We start from the raw sequence: 17,643 nt of genomic DNA, 5'->3' as shown, positions 1-17,643 counted from the left end.
TTTGGCCAGCACTCTACTCGCTGGTCCCAACACTTGGCGACACGCCTCACATCTCCTTAATATTAGGGGGCATCAGCCTCACTTGCACTGATCACTTTTTTGCAGACTTAGATCTGCTTCACCCATCCCTCCCTTCTGTGCTCCCGGTGGTAACAGCTGGTATCTGGTCATTTGGATCTATTTAGCTATATCAGCACATACAGTGCAACTTCGAGGGCTATTGTACTTATAGTGTGCCTGTTTTTATGGTTTTATTGTATTTGTATGGATCAATAAAGGCTTGTTTATTATCTTTATATGCTGTGGTGCGGTTCATGCAGGGTCATACTTTCTCTTTTGGTTATATGCTCTCATTTTCATATTGGCCTTTCTGCACACATGCATTATTTGATATATATCACTTATTAGCCTGATATTATTTGATGATATACAGTATTAGTGATGGTGCTTGTCCTATTTGTTTGGGATTGGCAACAAATTGAAAGACGTATGTCTGGTATGGCGACAAGATTTCTCGACCGCCATTATCCTAAAAAGCTTGTGGAACGCATCAAAAGGGATGTTATGAAACAAGATAGAGTGGATTTACTCAAAACCGGTAAGAATCGGGGCAATGGAAAAGATGATCGCATGATTCTGGCAACATCTTTTAACACTATGTCATCAGAAATTGCAAAGGTGGTGAAGAGACACTGGCCCATTCTGCGCTCCATGGGTACTGAAATTCCAGCTTTTAGACAGGTCCCTATGGTGGCTTATAAGAAGGCACGTTCTATCCGAGACCACTTAATTAAAGCAGACATTGGATCCACTAGAGTTAGTACCCAAAGACAGCTAGTTCCTCAACAGAAAGGAACTTTTCCTTGTTCACACTGTTCGTGTTGCCAGTTAGTTTTAAAAGGGAGGAGTATCAATCATCCCATGAAGGGATTCCCTATAAAGTTTTCCCATTATGCCACATGTGATACTAACTTTGTAGTGTATGGCATCAAATGTCCATGTGGCAAAATGTACATTGGGGAAACCACTAGGGTGGTTAAGGAACGAATTATTGAACACAAATCTAAAATCAATGTAGCCATTAAACGGGGTTTGAACCCCTCTCAAATTGATTCCCCAGTAGCTCAGCATTTTGTGGAGATGGGTCACTCAGCAAATCAGCTGAGATTTTGTATATTAGATATAGTTTCCCCTCCTAGGCGAGGAGGAAACAGAGAATCCATTTTGCTCCACAAAGAAGCGTGGTGGATAAAGTTCTTGCAAACATTGTATCCTACCGGCTTAAACATTGATTATAGACCCCAATAAGTGACCAAGAATTGATTTATAGACTCCCATGAATGATTTTATATTTGCTTCTCTGTCCTTTCTTTTATCACATGCGCATTTAAGGGTGCGTTTTTCTCATTTTTGCTCATGTCTCTTTTCTTTCTTTTTCTTAGAAATTCGGATTACCAATGTGGGATCACGCTTGCATAGATCGTCTGGCTGGATATGTGGTAAATTATTCTTCTGGTGCCTCAATATATAGTGCTCACCAATTTTTTCAACATAGGTTAGGGTATGGGTATAGTGGAGTTGTATAATTAAAGGGTTTAGAGGGGTCTCATTAGGGTGTTATTTGCCCTCTCCTATTATCCCTTTTCAATAGTTCCCAAACTATGCCTTAGTCGGATTTCTTTAAAGTGTATCCTTGACTTACTTATGCTGGGAATACACGATGCGTTTTTGCGTTCGTTTTTGCCGTCGTTTTCGCTTTCGATCGATTCTACTCTCGATTCACTGCTCGATTCCCCTCTCGATTCCTTATCTTTTCTTATCAATTACATTCACTTGAATGAGGAGAATCGAAACGAAAGTAGAATCGACCAGATCCAACAGGTTGGAATTTATCTATCGAACCCATCTATCTAAAGTAAAAACTTAACGTGTATTCCCAGCATTAGGCTTCCAGATTGTCTGAATTTAAATCTGAACACAGGCTGTGGTCCATCTCTGCCTTATTTGATTGATTCTTATGGCATTTCCGCCTATATTTGGTAGACCTATATGATATTTCCGCATCCTGCACTTTAGCGCAGGTTGTGGTCCATTTCCGCCTTTACTCTATAGAGCCTTATGACATTTCCGCCTTTTACAGATCTATATGGCATTTCCGCCTTTATGAGATAGATTTATATGGCATGCTAGACGGATTGGTAGTTCCGAAAAGGGTATGGCGATCATCGTGACCGCCCATGTGTGTAACTCTTTCCCCATTGGCGCATTACCACGCCTACGTGTCCGCGTGTGCGATGTTGCGTCCCGGCGGGTATATGCTGGAGCGCACATTGAGAACAGGAGGGCGTTGATTGGCCATTAGTTTGCGCAGGCGCATAGAACATTGGAGGACGCCAAGTGTGGATATTTAAACAGCGGAAAGCGCCATTACAGTCAGGACTCCCACTCTAGCAGCGTTCTTTCTTCGTGACGCCGTGGAAGAGTAAGTATGGTTCCTATCTTTTGATTTATTCAACCTCACGAAAAATATATATACTCTAGTTACAGTACCTTATGTTCTATATGGGCATATACCTTATTTTCTATGACGCTTTGAGGGGCTCATGCTCTTATGTGGAGGGACTTGTGCTCTTATGCTGGCCCAACTAGGCTTAGGTTGCTGTATCCTGGAGGTTGCTTTGGGGGCACTATGTGTTGAGGTATCTTTGCCTTGCATCCAGTATATACATATATGTTTATTTTTATATTTTCACAGATCCTTATGTGCATCTGCTTGGTCTGGATGCCTGTGCTCAATTTTTTGTAATTTTCTGGCATTGCGCTAATTTTTTCCGCCATACAGGTTTGTGCTTGTGTACCCTATATTGTGCTTAAAATACTGCATCTTGAATGTCTTTCCATTGAACTGCGTTCTTTATATTATATTGGTGGATTCTTGTTGCTCTAATGATCTTAGTTTCTCTGCACTAGAATTTCCTGTGACCTTTGGGATCCTTAGTTATTAGCAGTGATACATGGACTGATATTCACTAGTCCATGGTGCAGACCTGCTCTGGATTTTCCTCTAAGGGAAAACTATGGCTTTTCTCTTTCTGATTTTCCCTTTCTTTTTCTTATTATATGGCATGAGCTTTTATATGATCACTGTAGGGTTTGGTGTCTACATTTCAATTTCCCTTTTTGGTATGTAGGTTCAGAACTTTTTCAGAGCCAGGTGTATTACATACCGGAAATCACAATGGTGAAGCTTTTTTCCCTTGCTCTTTTGTTCTTCTTTGAGCTTATTTTTTTGAGTTCTGATTTTTAATATCTGTTTTTATTGCTTGCTTTCTAGAAATGTGTATTACGGCCTGATGAAGGGCAAATTTACGACATAAGGAGCCCGAAACGAACATGTGTCGTTGCCTGTAAAATACAAAACCTCTTTTAAAATTGCATCAAGCTAGAATATAATATTTATCAATCAGTTTCAATCATTCATGTCTTATGGTATTGAATTGATCATATGAAGACTAATTGAAAAAGCTTTTAATATTTTTTGATATTTTGTACCAATAAAGTTTTTCTACAAGATTTTGCCAAAACTGCACTATACCTCCTCGTTCTTTGAATCTAAGTCCTTTTCTATAAATTATTGAGGTCAGCTGATCACCAGATCACGAGAGGCCAGGTCCCCGGTCAGCGCACGCCCGCATACGGAAGCCCGCCGGCTGGATTGCAGGGCCTGCCGCCATACTGACAGGCGCGGCGGTGACTGCCCCCCTCTGTCGGAAGCCGCCAGCTGGGAAGCGGAGGTCGCCGCCATGCTGCCCTGCGCGGCGGCGGTGGTCCCGCTATTCCTCACAGATATGCAGCAGAATTTAGAAGATGGGCAGTGACGGCCAAGTGGGGACAGTATGCATTACTTGATTGTTTTTTATCAGGTTTATCTGATTCAGTGGCCGACTTGATGTTAGGCCATCCCGAACCCAGGTCCCTAGACGAGGCTATAGCTCTTGCTATCAAGATTGACCGGCGAGTTCGGTTTCAGAAACGGATTCGGGGTAAGCCCCGGGAGTTTATGGAGATCTTATCACTTCCGCAGAGTGATTTAGGTCTCTCGGATCAGACAGTAGCTTCCGAACTGGGGAAGCAGAAGGGGTCGGGTTCCCTGACAGATTTTGAGTTTATGAGTCCAGACTTTTCACAGGATACTGACGGGCTGTACCGCACTCTTGTGGCTGGTAGTACCACGGTTAGTGGTTCAGCCAGGGCCGGATTACCGACCAGGCAACAAAAGCAGTCGCTTGGGGCCCCATTCAGAGTCAAAGGGGCCCTATCAGCACATAAACCAGCCCAGCGGTGGCTGGATGGTATAATGGTTAAAGGGACTCTGAGCAGTGCAGTAACTATGGAAAGATGCATATCATTTTAAAGCTCTCTTTCTCCTCCTTCCAATGATATATAAACCACCACCCTATGCCTTTTAGTTTTCGCCATTTTCGCGATCGAAATCGCAGCCACGGCAATTTCGATCGCGAAAATAGCGAAAACTAAAAGGCGTAGGGTGGCAGTTTATCTATCATTGGAAAGAGGCGAAAGAGAGCTTCAAAATGATATGCATCTTTCCATAGTTACATTGTATTACACAGCACAACTTCTCTCCAAATTCGGCAGCTCGATTCAGCACAATGCAATGAAATATAAGGAACCCAGGGGGATATAATTACAAACATCATGCTGGTAGGTGTGAGGATTTAATTAATTAGTTGTGGGTATGCTTAAAGGCATACCCACAGGCACTGCTCGGAGTCCCTTTAACCACTTGCCGACCGTGCACTCATAATGCGCGTCGGCAAAGTGGCAGCTGCAGGACCAGTGACGCAGATCTGCGTCGCCGGCTGCAGGCTAATTAATCAGGAAGCAGCCACTCGCGCGAGCGGCTGCTTCCTGTCAATTCACGGCGGAAGGCTCCGTGAATAGCCTGCGGGCCACCGATCGCGGCTCGCAGGCTAAATGTAAACACAAGCGGAAATAATCCGCTTTGTTTGCATTTGTACAACGCTGCTAACAGTAGCAGCGTTGTACTAGATCAGCGATCCCCGGCCAATCAGCGGCCAGGGATCGCTGTCACATGACAGGCAGGAGCCTGTTAGAGGCTGCACAGGACAGATCCATTCCTGTGCAGCCTCCGATCTCCGGGGAAGGGAGGGAGGAGAGGGAGAGGGGAAATCCTGCGGTGGAGGGGGCTTTGAGGTGCCCCCCCCGCCAGCCACACACAGGTAGGAGCGATCAGACCCCCCCAGAACATCATCTCCCTAGTGGGGAAAAATGGGGGCGATCTGGTCACTCTGCCTGGTGTTTGATCTGTGCTGGGGGCTGTAGAGCCCACCCAGCACAGATCAGCGAAAACAGCGCTGATCCTTAAGGGGGGGTAAAGGCTGGGTCATCAAGTGGTTAAGGGCTCTGCCTCTGACACAGGAGACCAGGGTTCGAATCTCGGCTCTGCCTGTTCAGTAAGCCAGCACCTATTCAGTAGGAGACCTTAGGCAAGTCTCTCTAACACTGCTACTGCCTATAGGGCGCATCCTAGTGGCTGCAGCTCTGGCACCTTGAGTCTGCCAGGAGAAAATCGCAATATAAATGTTATTTGTCTTGTCTTGTCAAATGATGCCGTGCGCTGCTGATTGTCTTCAGAGCCAGGCTCTCCTCCTAGGTCCCCCTCCTGCTACTGTGCACTCTGCCCACTCCTCCCTCCCTTCCCACAAAGAACCACAGCTGCAGCAAGAATGATAGCAGCAGATGGCAAACGCTCACTCACCTATCCATGATCCAAGCGATAGAGATCCTGTCATCTGAAACCCATTTGTCTCTTCTACAGTGCAGCCGCTCGCTCTGAACTTCCTGATTCTCAGATCAGACAGGAAGTAGGAAGTAGTAATAGTAGAAGTAACAGAGCGGCAGCACTCTAGAGGAGACAGATGGGCTATGGATGACGGGACCTCTATTGCTTGGATCGCAATAGGTGAATGTGAGTCATCTGGTGCTGTCATTCTCCCCAGCTGCTGCTGCCTTCCCTGCTGGACTATGGTATTCACTGGGATGGAGGCTGCATGGTAGATGTGGCTCTCTAGTTTGGGAGGAAATCGGTTGTTCGGTGGTGAGGGTGGTTATGTACGGTAATTCTGTCTGGGGAACGGCTTCCATTTTGGCGGTGTCCAGAGCTTTTTGCTATTGCCAGGCTGGAGATGCAGAGGGAAAGTGCTGCTGCTGTGATATCTGGCACCCTCTTCACAGGGGTGCCCCAGCCCTTGAGTGCAAATCTCCCAGCCAATTATCTCTCACTCTGCATTTTGGCGCAGCTATTGCCTGCATTGTGGACCCACAGAGGAAAGCGGGCTGTTGCCCATAGCAACCAGTAGCTCGGCTGCCCCGGTGTGTGCGGCATGTTGCTGTGCAGCTGCATCTTCTGATTCTATTATGACATGATTGGGGGGCCCAAATCAGTTACTTTGCTTAGGGCCCCATTTAGCCTTAATCCGGCTCTGGGTTCAGCCATTCCTTTAGCGGAGGATAGACTTCTTTTGCCCTGTGTGATCAGTTGGTGAGACCGAGTCCAGGAGATGCAGGCATTTTTGGACTCAGGCTCCGCCGCCAACTTTATGAATTAGGATTTTGCACTCCAGCTTGGGCTTCCTCTCCAGCCCTTGGGTCAGAATGTGTTAATTACCGCGGTGGATAGTTCACCATTGCAGAACAATCGATCTCCTTCACAGACTCCAGTACTATCATGTCAGATCGGTGCCCTCCACAAGGAGAATATTCAGCTCCTTGTTATCAAGATGGCCACCACCTCCGTGATCTTAGGGATGCCGTGGCTCGAGAAGCACTGTACTCATATTGACTGGGGTTCCGGACAATTGTTGAGTTGGTCCCCTTATTGTCAAGACCATTGTTTAGCGAACGATTTTTAGGCTTTGCCAATTATAATAGACTATTCATAAAGGGGTTTTCTTCTATAATTGTGCCCCTCACGGATCTTACCAAGAAGGGGGCGGACACCCACAACTGGTTATTAGACGCACTGACCGCATTCTCCTCACTCAAACTGTTGTTTTGTTCCGCCCCCATCTTGAAGCATGTAGATGTGTCCCTTCCTTTTGTGGTGGAGGTGGATGCTTCAGAGATTGGGGTAGGGGCTGTACTGTCCCAACACCCTGGCCTGCAGGGCAAATTGCATCCGTGTGCATACTTCTCCAGGAAGTTCTCCCCAGCTGAAAGAAATTATGATATAGGGAATCGTGAGCTATTAGCCATCAAGCTTGCATTTGAGGAGTGGCACCACTGGCTTGAGGGGGCTCAGAACACTATCACAGTCTTTACAGATCACAAAAACTTGCAGTATATTGAAGGTGCTAAGCGGCTTACACCTAGGCAGGCCCGGTGGTCCCTGTTTTGTACTCGGTTTAACTTTATTATTACGTATAGACCAGGCAACTAGACTGGTAAAGCGGATGCACTCTCGAGATGCATTGAGCCGGAATCTGTACAGTCTCGTACTCCTGTTGGCATTCTCCCTGAAAGTGTAGTCATTGCAACTTTGGGACTTCAGGGTGAGCAGACTACCAGTGCAGGGTTTCCTTTGATGGATGGTGAAGAACAGGTGGTGGATTGGAAAGTCATTCCGGCAGACAGAGTTTGGGCTCTCCCAATCAGGTCCAGGAGGTTAAGGTTCTTCTCGTCCTATCATTCTGAGCTTTTGAAGCAGAGACATTCCCCTCCCTCCCACCCTGAGCAGAGGTATTCCCCCCCTTCCCGCCCTGTGATGGTTAGGGTAAACAAAACGGGGAAAAAGTCTCAGGAAGCGTGTCCGGAGTCCACGCCTAGAGGGGGGGGGGGGGTACTGTAACAAATGTAGCGGCAGCTGCGGCGAACAGCACTGCCGCCGCAGCTGCCTCCGTGTCTCTGCCCGTTCCACCGGCTTCTGGGTCGCCGAGGACGGATGTAACCTGGTGGCGACAGCTGCGGCGAACAGCACCGCCGCCGCAGCTGCTCCCGTGCTCCTGCCTGTCCCTCCGGTATCTAGGACGCCGAGGACGGGGCTTTCTTTTGCCCATAAGGTCGCTGTTTCGCGTGGGCGCGCGCACAGACAGGACCTTTATGCTAGGAGGAGAGGCGTCAGCTGATCTGCTGGTCGGCTGACGTCAGAGGAGACTCGCGGTGCCCCGGATTGGCTGATTGCGGCAGGCGTGCCTGTGGGGTCTCCTCTGCTTCTTAAGCCTTCGGGCTTCAGTCCTTCCTCGTCTGCTGTCGTGCATACTTTAGTGTTAGCGCTCAGACCTTAGTCTAGATCCCAGGTGTTGAAACCAAGGACTTCACACCTAGACTAGGATATTGCTATATTGTTATTGATTATCTGTGTATGATTCTGGCTATACACTGACCTTGCATCTGCTCGCTGATTCTGTACTTCTGCCTATCTGACTTATTGCTGAACCTCTGCTTGTTTACCCGTTATCCTTTTGCCTCACGATTCTGTACCGATACTCACCTCTCTGTTGCCGAACTTAGCCTGTCTGACCACTCTGTCCTCGCCAGTGGACCTAGCCTCTGGTGAGGGATTCTAGTATAGAATCACCTGCTCCTCAGGTGATCATTAGTTGCAGTACTGTTTGTAATTCCTGCTCCTCAGGAATTCACTAGCCTGCAGTACAGTCGTAATCAGCTGCTCCTCAGGTGATCATTGGTTACAGTATTGTTTGTATCACCTGCTCCTCAGGTGTCCTCAAGGCTGCAGTACCATCTTAATCACCTGCTCCTCAGGTGATCACTAGGCTGCAGTACAGTCTGAATTAACCGCTCCTCGGGAGATCCTATCTCTTCAGTATCAGTATCTCCAGCTTGCTGGGGCTTGTACACTATCATACAGTCAGTGTACTGATTGTACCTCACCAGCCCCTCTGGTGAGGTCTCGCCAAACTATTACATTACGGTTGCACCAAGCACTTCACTCTTAGCACCATTTTGGCTATACTAGTATTATTGGTGATTCTGCAGATCACCACATAATCAGGTATTGCGTCTGCCTTATTGGTGATTCTGCAGATCACCATATAATCAGACATCTGAGTTGCTACACCCAACCGTTACACTTATAATACAGTTCAAATTACTGTTACTGGTAGTTCATGCGGCAATCGAAAGTCCATGCAGCAATCAAAAGTCTTTGTCTAATGAAAATTCAAGAGGGCTGATTGCCATGCAGCCAGAAGCCTTTGTGAAAAGGGAAAAACCAATATGGCCGCTTGCCAGAGTCCACCTGGTTGTTGGGATGGTATTCGACACAGGTGATGAACAAGGAACCCTGAGTTCCCGTGTTCTCTATGGTTATACTTCTTACTCAGCAAGGAGGAATGCGGGTGGGGATCACACACCTCTTGGAACCTGAGATGAGCCGACCCCTTCTCATGGAGACAGAAAATATATCTGAATTATGAAATGTGCTCTATCTCCACAACGGTGCAACTTATGATAAATAATCATATTTATCTTATTTGTCAGAGAAGAAGACAGCGGAGACTGGGGGGCTCGCGCCGGCCGGATCAGGTAATGTATGCGGGGGGTGGGGGGAGGAGGCGACGGCAGCTCCACAGATTGTAATCGGTTTCATGCTGAAATCGATTCACAATGATATGATAAATCGAATATCATTTTTAGGTCAGTCAGGATTTATCAAGAACAGTGATATCAAATATGAGTGAGCTGGGGTGAACTGTGGCCCCAAAATGCATATCTCTGCTTTGGCAGGACTTACTGTGATTTCGGAAACATCCCATCGTGTGGTTTGTTCCGAATCTCTAAAATAGCCGGATCTTCACCCTTTGGAAAGTCATATTTATGACAAAAGATGGATTTCAATGTTTCTAAGGTCAAGACAGTTTTGCTAAGTCAGGCAGAAGGCCAGCTGTGCTGATAAAGATCTCTTTCAACTTTCTGCAGAGTGGACAGATGGTAGGACTGCTATTGAAGTACGGAATGGAGGTGCCGCACTGTCTCCGGAAAGCTGTCTAAAGGGGCCCATACACCTAACGATTTTCCCGCCGATATACAGCAGATTTTGATCACTGTGATTGAATCTGCTGTAAAATTGTTGCGGAAACGTTGACCGAACAATCGATTTCTGACCGAAATCCATCGTACCCGTCGATTCCCGTCGTTCCTGTCTGTGCTGAAGATTTCGCTCGATCGCTGGCGGGTCGGGAGTGCGTTGATAGCAGCGTTGGAATGCCCGACAACCACCCAATACAGCGGCAATACATTACCGACGGCGTTTGTCCCCGCTGTCACCGCTGCTCCTTCTCCGCTGGGCTCCGAGTCCGGCAGGCTTCACTTCTTCCTGTCCCGGCAGGAAGTTTAAACAGTAAAGCGCCCTCTATTGTTTAAACTGCCCCGGACCAGAAGTTCAGTGAAGCTGGAGCCGAGCACAGAGAAGAAGACAGCGGAGACCGGGGGGCTCGCGCCGGCCGGATCAGGTAATGTATGCGGGGGGTGGGGGGGGAGGCGACGGCAGCTCCACAGATTGTAATCGGTTTCATGCTGAAATCGATTCACAATCTGTTTGCAGTAAAGGCAGCCATACAATCCCTCTCTGATCAGATTCGATCAGAGAGGGATCTATCTGTTGGTCGATCTGATGGCAAATCGACCAATGTATGGCCACCTTTAGGTGTGACGTTTCTCCCTCTACATGGCGATAATGCCATTTGGTTGTCCTGGGCCCTTGCAATATCTTAAGACTCTTGTCTTGATAAAGGAAGTCATTTGCATGAAGTTGCTAACATTTGACCAGGAAGAGGGAAAACTGTGTTAACCCCCGGTTAACCCCTACTCTTTTTAAACAGAATTGTTTTTTCTGTCTGCTGTCACAGGGAAAATGTTATAAGGCACTAACTACTTTACTTGGACTATGTACAAACAACCCAAGTTACATTATTTCAGAGATTTTCAGCTTGCTTAAAATGGTATAAATCTCAGTATTTTCTCTTTATTCTAAAAGAATATTTACAGCTTGAAATGTACTACTGCAAAAAAAAAAAGCAAAAATAAAGCATTCAAACAGTTAAACACAACACTTTGTTCTTCAGTGGAACGCTCCTTGCTGCAGTGGGAAACTTTTGTCCACATCAAAAGAAGTGATAACCACTGGCGTACCAATAGGGGATGCGACCCCTGCCGTCGCGGGGGGCGGGGCCCCCCTAGGGCCCCACTCAGGGACTTTTGGGGACAGGAGGGGTCGCAGCATAAGAGGAGAATGTGGCAGATCGGTGGGGAGGGGGGAAATTCCCCCCCCCTCCCTCACCTCGGGCTCTCCTCTCAGCGCTTCCCTCCTGCAAACATTGGTGGCAGCGGGCAGGCAGCAGCAGCGGCGGTGACGGCAGGATGAATACATTACCTCCTTCTCGCTGGAGGACTTCCGTACTCTAAGAGCAACTTCCTGTTTACACAGGAAGTTGCAAGAAGCTCTTAGAGAATGGAAGTCCTCCAGAGAGAAGGAGGTAATGTATTCATCCTGCCGCCAACGCCGCTGCTGCTGCCTGCCCGCTGCCACCAATGTTTGCAGGAGGGGAGTGGTGAGAGGAGAGCCAGTGGTGAGGGAGGGGGGGGATTGCCCCCCCTCCCCACCGATCTGCCACATTCTCCTCTTATGCTGCGACCCCTCCTGCCCCTGAATGGGGGGGGGGGCGGAATTTTTTTTTTTTGCAGGGGGGCCCGGGGATTTCAAGGTGCGCCCCTGGTGATAACATTATCTTTTGATTACATTCCTTTGTCAGATACATTTAGTAGTAAAGTAATTGCAAAGTGATGATACTGAACTATACTGAGCTGACAAGCAGAAAGAGCTGAGAAGTGATCACTAAATATAGACTAGATATTAATATATAAATACAGCAGCTATGCAATAAAATGCAATGGCAGCTTTCAGAGCAGATAAACTGTACTTTGGGAATTTGCAATTTGTAAACAGTCAACCCCCTCACTGCCCGGGCCTTCCCATGGTAAAGGTGCTGCTTCCCGATAGTTATGCCACCGTTCCCCACCTCTTATAACAATCAGACAGTAGGGTCTGCTGAGTACCAAGAGACGTTTGGTCTGGTAGGAGGCATTTAGGCAAGGTATAGAGGACAATTGTCATATACCCTTAGAAAGCTATTAAAGGTAAGACCACATTGAATAAAAAGGCTAGTCTGATGAATTGCAGAGTGCTTTATTCAGGGTTTACAATTACAAAGCTATTCAATTAATTACAAGCATGGGTGGTGCTACACTGGGACCTGATGGGTCACTGCCGCCCCCCCCTGCGAATCACTGAGCCCCCCCCCCCCCCCCCCTCCCCGCTCATTAACATACAGTTAACTTTTTTCAGGCTCCAGCAGCATACAGTGAACAGGATAGGATCTGTAAAAAATGTCAGCCAGAGTCTATGAAGACAATAAGTACACCAAGGGTCTTATCTATTTTCCATAAACACCTCACAATCCTTGCAAGATCCCTTGTAATCAATGTATCTGGGTGACACTTACTTTTGTAAAAAAAAATGTATGTTCTAAACATTGTCAATCAACAGGAATAGTCTGAAGAAGGCTTACAAGTTGAAAGCTTACTGTTTTTCTTTTAAATTAGCCAATAAACTAGAGCTTGTATTTTACAGTCAGGAAGTTTTGAATCAGGATCCCGATTCAAAACTTCCTGTCTGTAAAATACAAGCTCTAGTATCCAGCAATGAGATACAGGCTCTAGTCTCCAGCAATTTCTCTCCCTCCTGCCTCTTCCCCCTCCCCTTGCTTATAGAGTCTTGAGAGGCTGGAATGATTTATCTGTGATCTGTCCACACAGGAGCAGCTTGCTAGCAAGTAATGGTTAAAGCATGCAAACTAGCCAAGTACATATGTAGGTAACTTTTCTTCAATAAGAGCACCAACATTTGGACAATCTGCTCTGCTCAAAAGCCTTTGAGTTCTGTTTGTGATGTTTGCATTTGGTTCCTGTCATTGCTGAACTAGTTAGGCTAAATTTTATCCCCTGAATTAGGCAAAACATAACTAGAACTCACCATGAAAACATTGATTTTGATCACCCAAATGGGCCACACCAGCCAGCCATCATGCTCACTTTGTGCCCCCCTAGAAAGCTTTGGGGCCGCCACTGGTTATTGGGGAAGACACATGCTGTCTGTCATTGGGGACAAATGCTGCATAATTATGTTATTGGGGGACATACACAGCCTATTTCTGTTATTGGGGAGCGCATGCAATATAATTATAATGTTGGGGACACATGTTCTTTACTTGTGTTATTGGGGAACATATTGGAAGACACATGCTACCTATATATATATTCCAAGAATCACATGCAGCATAATTATTTATTTATTTATTATTTATTTATTGTATTTATAAAGCGCCAACATATTACGCAGCGCTGGACAATAAACTAATGAATTATATCCTCACACCTACCAGCAAGATGTTTGTAATTATATCCCCCTGGGTTCCTTGTATTTCATTGCATTGTGCTGAATGGAGCTGCTGACACTGGGGAAAATGTCGTCCTGTGTAATAAAATGCTGAATAAGGAATCCAAGATGGGGGCTGTGATTTCGAAAAATTTTGAAAATAGCGAAAACTAAAAGGCGTAGGGTGGCGGTTTACATATATATATCATTGGAAAGAGGAGCTTTAAAATGGTATGCATCTTTCCATAGTTACTGCACTGCTTGGAGTCCCTTTAACATTTATTGTACAGTCTCAAGCTAAGTGGCGTAACTATAGCAACCATGGGGGCTCCAGTGGAGGCAGAAAAGCATCAAGATGAAATGTGGGCCAAAGCAGGTTGCCAAACTTCCCCTCCACCATAGTCTTTCCGATAAGCTTCCACGAGGGGGTTTGGATGCCAAGGTATGCCATGGTAATTTTGCTGTGATGTCCCATGGGTTGTTCCTGAAGTCTTTCAACCAGAAACCCTGCGTCCGGAGAGCTCCTCTTGATGGGAAGGCAGTGTGCGGTTATTCTTTTACCGCTTACATTGATGCACATTTGAGGGCTCAAACCCACTAGAAGCCTTTTCTAAGGGCTAAGGATTTGAAAAAAGCGGATAGCATGCATCCCCACATAATAACATTATGTGGGGATGCATGGGGCATCATTATATTATTGAGGGAGACATGCAGTTTAATTGAATGTGTGTTATGACACATTTGTCCTAATTATGTTAATGAGAGACTCAGGTTGGCTATTTATGGTTTTGTAGGACATTATGGAGATACATGCAGTATATTGATATTATTGGGGTGCATGCAGACACATTCTTCCTATGTTATTTAGGGGACACAAGTGGCCTATCTATGTTGTTGGGAGAGAAAATGGCCTCATTCTTATTTAGAATAGGTGGCTTAACTTTCTCTTGGGGTACATGATAAGTGTTCATTGGGAAACATGCTTCCCTAATTGAAAATGCAAAGTTTGATGTGAAAATGACTTTGGTGAAGATTTCTCTACTCCTTATAAACAGTCCCCATTATTTGTATACTAGCATCAAGTTTTGAATAACTATGATACCATTTATTAGTTAACTATAGATTGAAAAGTAGATAATAAGAGATGGTAGGAAATAGCCGATTTCCAATTCTACAGAAATTCCGATTTTCTCTAATGTTGATTACTGAATCTGCGGATTTCTGATTTCCGTTTTCCATATTCAACTTCCAAGGAGTCTTTATTTGGTCATATTTTGCATTCTCTGATTGGCCAAATACTTCTGAGTTGACTCTGCATTCTCTGATTGGTCCAATGCTTCTGAGTTCTGGGATTGGGCTAAAAATACCAAGTTGCGGCAATGCAATATTTCTAAGCACAGTTTAAGCACAAGTGTGGGGAGAGGGTGTCAGCCCCTGGCTCGGGGGTTCTGGGGGGGGGGGGAATTTGGCTGCAACAAAGGGTCCGTTCTGCCGCTTTGTGGTCGGGAGAGGGGGGGGTGTTTATTGGGGGCCCCTGGTTTCATTTTCCCCAGGGACCCCATTGTTACTAGAACTGTCCCTGTCAAAAACAGAGCTGAAAGAAGCCATGTGGGGCTTGTAGGCTTGAGTTTAGGATATCACAGGTTCTGTGCTTACATACACAGCGAGGATAAGGGACACCCAAATGGCCAAGCAATGAAGGTGGTGTGCCTCAACTCAGTCCTTGTACCCTCAAGGATCACTCCATGTAATTATAGCAAGAAGTCAGCACCCACATAGGAATTAAAAGCTCTTTAATGTATTTCACCCCTTTGTCTCCTTTGTCAATCTGCTCAGAGCAGTTCTCAGCAGCTTGGCAAAGGGGTGAATACCCCGAAACAGCGGTCTGTGACGGCTGATTTGCTTGTATCTGCAATATGAGGCATTAACCCTCCTGGCGGTTTATTAAAATCCGCAGGGGGCAGCACAGATGTTTTTTTTTAGTTTTTTTTTTTTATATCGTGTAGCGAGACAAGGTCGTGATGTCAAAGGGGACTCCGATCCACCCCTCAGCGCTGCCTGGCACTGATTGGCCAGGCAGCGCACGGGGTCTGGGGGGGGTGGCTGCGGCGCGCCGGATAGCAGCGGATCGGCGGGGAGCGGCGGCGATCGGATTGCACACCCAGCTAGCAAAGTGTAGCAAAAAAAAAAGCTCGGGCTTACCGCCAGGAAGGTTAAAGAGGTTATAATTACTATGGTGGTGCTGATTTCTTGGTATAATTACTGCGCTGACATCCTGCATAAAACAAAACATTTTGGCCTGTATGCAAAATAATTTTCTTCTCTTGTCTCCAAAGTTGAATAATGCAGTTTTGAACATTCCATACTTTTTGAAATCAAGAAAAAATAGATGTGAGAATCTCCATTACATCAATACATATTGATGGAGGTGCATCTTTTGGATAATCTCCAATCATTAAAAACCCTTCTAATATTTTTCGTATCCACTGCACATGTGATCGAGAACTTCCCGCAGCCTGTTGGTCTGATTGTCCTCCCTAATCACCATATCATAGCTGCTGCTGTCTACCACATATATCATCGCTGTCACAAGGGCACTCCATTGTCTGCGTTGTTCAACACGTGGCCCGCTGACACCACCAAACATGTGAAAATGCATGTTATCTATCTAAAACTTCAATTCATATATTGCTGATGTCAGAACTCTGCACCGAAGTAAGTCCTGGTCAGTGGGGGTGCAATCCTTCTGCTGCACAATGTCGATTTTATCTAAAAAATATTCTGCGCATATCACAAATAAACTTCCCTCCTTCAATGACAATTACAAGAGTAAAAACTTGTATCCAGCATCTCCCAGGTTTAACCCTGTTATTGCCAGCATGCAGTAGAAATATCATCCACAATGAAAACTTGAATAAAATTGTTGTAACAATACAAAACAGTCCACAACCACCACCGACTAGTTTCGAGGTACATGGTTTGCTGCTAAATGGACTGAAAATCTTTCGCTGACTCGTTAAAGAGGAACTCCAGTGAAAATAAGGTAATGAACAAAAGTGCTTAATTTTTACAATAATTATGTATAAATGTTTTAGTCAGTGTTTGCCCATTGTAAAATCTTTCCTCTCCCGGATATACATTCTGACATCTATCATATGGCGACATTTTTACTGCTGGCAGGTGATGTCAGTGGACATAGCTGCGGCTTGCTTTTTTTGGCAGTTGGAAACAGCTGTTATTTCTCACAATGCAACAAGGCTCCCACAGTGTGATGTCAACACCATGGTCGTGACATCACACTGTGGGAAGGGTTTCACCACAGTATCAGCCATACAGAGCCCCCTGATGATCCGTTTGAGAAAAGGAAAAGATTTATCATGGGAAAGGGGGTATCAGCTACTGATTGGAATGAAGTTCAATCCTTGGTTAAGGTTCCTCTTTAATATGCACTGTGTCTTAAATGGGATGGGAACTTCCGTGCATGAGCAGAAGAGCCAATTGGCACAACTGAGACAGATTACCAGGGCTTATTGCGGCGGAACAAAGGCATTCGGGAGGACGGCGAGGGACACCTCGGTGCTCATGGGGCCTCAAGTGAGTATAAAATCTTTCTATTTCACTATCTAAGATTTACTTTAAGTGAAAGTACAATAGGTAAATGGTGTAACGATCGGTGTCAGCAACCAGAGAGAGAATCTGATCCTTAGCGATCCGCAGTATCCCCAAGAATACAGATATACCCGATTATTGAGGATCTGCGGAATCGTCAATAATCAGATATGTCTTACCTCTAGACACCTGAGAGAGTGTAAGTGTTTGGTGCAACAGTAACAACTGTGAGTGAAGATCACCAGAGGAGCTGGCGGCCTGACTCCCGAGGAATTCACCCCTGACTGTGGGTGATATTCCTGTAGCCTGTGGACCCCTGAGCGAGGGACCGAGGTTGGGGTTGCAGGAAGCCCTGCTGCTAATATAAGGTCTTGCCCTGAACTGGGCTAACATAATACAGTAGAGGCACAATCCTAGTCTTGGGTGTGAGGTCCGTATTCACAACACCCTGGAACTAGTCTGGAGCATAACATAAATGATAATACAATTCCCTAGTCTTGGGTGTGAGTTCCGTGATCATCAACACCCTGGAACTAGTCTGG

General features: G+C 46.0%; 1 long non-coding RNA gene across 3 annotated transcripts in view; it reads left to right on the top strand.

The window, feature by feature from the left end:
* The window catches only part of LOC137563453 (uncharacterized), a 120,742-nt gene that overhangs the window by 21,160 nt on the left and 81,939 nt on the right, over positions 1-17,643 (top strand). For all 3 annotated transcript variants that reach the window (XR_011030357.1, XR_011030355.1, XR_011030356.1), the window contains one exon: positions 1,443-1,499. This is a non-coding gene — a long non-coding RNA (uncharacterized lncRNA). The remainder of the gene's footprint in view (positions 1-1,442; positions 1,500-17,643) is intronic.

The sequence above is a fragment of the Hyperolius riggenbachi genome, chromosome 3, assembly GCF_040937935.1.
Source record: "Hyperolius riggenbachi isolate aHypRig1 chromosome 3, aHypRig1.pri, whole genome shotgun sequence".
Lineage (NCBI taxonomy): Eukaryota > Metazoa > Chordata > Amphibia > Anura > Hyperoliidae > Hyperolius > Hyperolius riggenbachi.
This window is presented reverse-complemented; position numbering and strand designations above follow the sequence as displayed.